Consider the following 4,583-nt stretch of genomic DNA (forward strand, 5'->3'; position numbering starts at 1 on the left):
TTTGCGATGTTCTATGCTATTCTTTCCTCTACAATCACACTCTCTAGTACAATCTTGCCTCATTTACTTTGAGTAACATATGTCATTTATTTCTCTCAATAGTCTCACTGATGCTTTCCAACTAACATCTGATTTCTTTGTGAAATTTTTTCTGCATTACTAAGTGAATATTTTATGAATCATAATAATGCATTGTGTCACCTATTTCACTGATTGTTTTGATTCTAAGTAAGCAGATAAGTGCATACACCTGGCCAGGCAGGTGACCTTCCCATAGGTCTTCATGACTTCTGTGATAGCTGATCACACTCTGCTGCTCTGCCATTCAAATCTCTGCATCCAGAATTTTCTCTCCTGAGCAGATGCACTGAAACTGTTGGGCAAGCAGAATAAATGTGTGACTACTACAGTAAGGACGACCTTAGCATCTCAAAATTGTGCTTCAAAGACTGACTAAAGTGCCTTACATTCATTTTATCTATCTTATTACTAAATTCTATGCCATTTAGCCTCTTGACAGTAAAACTCTTATGATTATTTAACAAATGCAGAAAGTCAGTCATTAAAAATAAATATCTTGACCAAAGAGTCATAGGTAAGCCACAAAACCTAACAGTTTCTACAACTGCCATTGGAAAGATAGCATTAGTGATAAAATTCTCTTTTCTTTTCTTATTTATCTGTATTGGCAGTACATGAAGTTTGCATTCGTCTTGAGCAGAAGCATTATGTACATGATGCAGGTAGGTTATCTTTTTAATCCCCTTTTCCTTCTCACCCACCTCTCTCCCTGGCTCTACTTCTGAATTTCCTTTCCCCACTTTCATTTTGTTATTATTCTTGACTCATGTTTCATATTCATACAACTCATAGCATAATATGGTCACATTCATAGCAGCTGTATATGGTAATATGAAATGGCTTATTCCAACTCTTTCATTTTCTTGCATCTAAGTCTTCAGTCCTATGGCTATCTCTGCAAGAGTTATTCCTCTGACACATGACTTTTGAGTTCTGTTTTCAGCTATTGGATGTATCAAATTTTGAGGTATATCAAAGAGTGAGGGCAAAATGACCTTCCCAAAATATTGGTTTTATTATGGGCCTAGAGCAGCCATCCAGAACTCAAAATAATGCACAACTTACTAGCAATTCTGCTGCAGGTAAGGGCATTTATTTAAAGTATGGAACATTACTCATTTTGTAATGCACATTGGAATCCCCTGAAATATTGATTAAAATATGTAATCTGACTCAGTCAGTCTTGGAGGAGCTTAATATTCTAAATTCTCATAGCTTCCTGTGTGACAATACTGGTGGGCGAAGGATCACATTCTCTCTCAGTCCTTTTGGAGAAGTGTAGATTTCACTTGAAACTTGTGAGAATGGAAATGAGGTTTCACACTTTATTTTAAAAATGAAACTGCTAAGACAATCAACTCTCCTCGTGCCCTGGTTTTGTCTGAGGATGTATTATTGCCCTTCTCTCTGGGACCATAGATTTTGAATTGGTTGGTTTGAAAGTTCAGTGGATGACTCAGACTGCTCCCAGAAAAACCTGGACTTTTCCTCATTTGCTGTATAAACTGTGGTGGAAGCAGAAGAACACTGTTGTGAGGTGATAGAAATGTCTGACCTTTACTGTGCCAAAGGCAGTCATACAGGAGAAGGGAGATTTGGGGAGGGAGGAGTCTACAGACCTAGAGAATTAGTGTATTTGTCAGGAAACACAGCTCTGGTGGGCAAGAGTGATTCAGTGTCTACTTTATCTTGCTCTAAAGTGAACAATCCCATCACAAGACTGGGCTTGGACTTTAGAAGGTGAAATTCCTGACAGAGAGGGTGGTGGCATGTGAAAGCTGGGCACAAAGCAATTGAGAAGACCTAAGTCAGGGAGTCTCCATGACAATCACAACTGCATGAGCGCATTCCCAGGGCATGCATTCAAAACCTAGTTCTTATCCAGAGAATGCCATGTCATTGCTGCAGATCCAGAGCCTGTGTAAATTTGCGATGTGACGTATGTCTGTTAAGTAAACCTAAAATTGAGAGGCAGTGGGAAGCCCTCACTCACATAATCACTGACTAGACTCTGTGGAGCAATGCTGACATGTCTTTGCTGATCTGATCCATGGAGGGAGAGAAATGGTTTATAATTTGATGACATAAGAAATTTGGGGAGGAGGCTTGAGTCTTTGATTATGAGGTTAATGAGGTCTTGGACCACTGTTTTGAATAATATATTAAAATGGCTTCTAAAATGCTCCAGTTTTTTGCACAACAAATAAAAATGTGGAGTCTCTAGGAGTAGTGGCAGGAGAGAGAAAAGATAAAAGAAAATAACTGAGAGAGAAGCTAGTAACTAGATGAGAACCCATTTAGTTCCAGGTTGCAACACAAGTATTGCCTGCTTCTGCAGGGTTACCTGAAACTGAGAGAAACCTGCACCTGAGATCTGCTCTTCCAGGGCTTCCATAGGAGAGGAAAGAGAAACAGGGGCATCAGTGCAGGTTGCGGGGGAGATGTCCCATGAGCCCAGTACTCTGACCCACTGCGGACCCTAAGTGGCAGTTCATCTCCCTTGTCCAGTGCTGCATTTGAAAGAAATTCCTCTTTCTTTCAAAATTTTAGTTCTTAAGAAACCGTTTGCACTCAAACTCTTCCTCAATACCCGCTTGTGGAGGACCCAACATCTCACACTTGATTATTTAACAGGCTAACAAAACTACAATTCTACTGTGGGACTGGCAAGTATAAAAGAGACAATTCATGTAAAACTAACAAGAGTAATGGAGACAGAAGGTACCCTGACATGGCTGCAGACATAAAGGTTCATAATAAACAGCTTTTAGTCAGTACACACAAAAGTGTATTCTAAAGAACACGTTGTAGATAAATTTTAGATAAATATGTTGTGAGAGTAAATTAGTAAGTAGAAAATCCATATAATTAAGTAAATATTTATAAAATATAACATTTAATTTCTACAAGTGTTGTCAAAAGTGACAAACAAAATAAAAAACTGAATAACCTTTAGTGATGAGCTATCGACTTAGAGCTAAATCTACCCTTGAGTAAGAATTTAGTAGAAATCATGTAACACCTATGTAAAATCTTTGGGATGGTGATGGGAACAATTTCAAACTTATTTTTGAGTTCTCTGCTTTCTTATATAGCAAAACATTTCAAAGAGATTGTAAGGCAGGAAAATCTCAAGCCATGCTCATTGATAAATTCTGAAAATAAGTCCTAAGCTAAAATTAGTAAAACTCCTGAAACAAACCAGAAAAGTTAAAGCGACAAGTCTAATGGGAGTTTATTGCAGAAAGATAAAGTTGGTACCTTAAAACCAGTGAACAGAATTAATCATGCTAATGGAATTGTAACATATTAACATCATAAAATCATGAATATCATTGGACACATAATAACTTTGTGACATCTACGCCTGTTAGTAAAGCTTCTTGTGGGGATGACAGAAAGTGACTAATCTCTGTGATAAAGGTACTTGTAGGAAAATCCTGAGAAATAGACTTCGTGATGGAATGTGAGAAATGTATTCCAACACCTGCAGAAAAATGACAGCACCTTTCACAGCCTTCACTCTACCTTCCTCTACAGATTTTAACCAGAGAGATAAAGCAACACTAAGAGGGTAGGGCCCAATCATCATGCATATGCTTGAGGTAAGTTTTCATTTTCAATTACAAATAAATATTAGGTAAATTGTAGCATAGTTTTTATTAATATATAGCAACAAAGAGGAAGGTTATGAGGATCATGTAAGATTTGTTCAAGAGGGGAAAAAGCAGTTGTCAACTTTTGAGAAAAATTTGAAAAAGATGTTGTATAATATCCTTCTTCAATATTTTTCAGCAACTTCAAGATAAGGTGGTCACTAGAAAATAGTCCCTGTGAAATGTACCTCAGATGATGGAGAGACTGCCAGAAAGTTATCTGAACCTTAGGAGTTTTCCTTAGTTGGAATAGGTGAGCCGATACCTTGAGCCTTTTATGTGTTCACTATTTAAGGCGGTGCTCATTCTCAATCCCTTCTATGTTTCTTTCAACTTCATTGTATTTAAATTGCATAAAAATTAATGAACTACAGTGATACATTTACAATGATGTATAAAAAGAATACAAGTAGTTAAACAACACTAAGAAAGGGAACGGAAAACCATGAAAGAAAGATGACAGATGAAGAAGTAAAGGGCAAAAAAGGGAAAAGTTTACATAGAAACAGTAGAACAGTGCCTGCCACAAGGAAGTAGGGGACAGAAACAGTTTCTACATTCACGTTTCTGGAGTTGTTGGTGCTGCTGGCTATGGCCTTTGACCGCTTTGTTGCCATCTGTCGTCCGCTGCACTACTCTACTCTTTGAAATTGGTCAAAGAGGACAAATTTGAAGTTGAGTGGGATAAATAAGAATAGATATCTAATATATAACATGCAAAGTACAATTAATAATGTTTATTATATATTGAAAAATTCCTTACAGTTTTTAATGTCTTCAGTGAAAATCCAGAAATTTTGTTGTCAGAGAGAACCATTTTGCGTGGCACACACTTTTTTTTTTAAA

The sequence above is a fragment of the Octodon degus genome, unplaced genomic scaffold (assembly GCF_000260255.1).
Source record: "Octodon degus isolate 3935 unplaced genomic scaffold, OctDeg1.0 scaffold00146, whole genome shotgun sequence".
Taxonomy (NCBI): Eukaryota; Metazoa; Chordata; class Mammalia; order Rodentia; family Octodontidae; genus Octodon; species Octodon degus.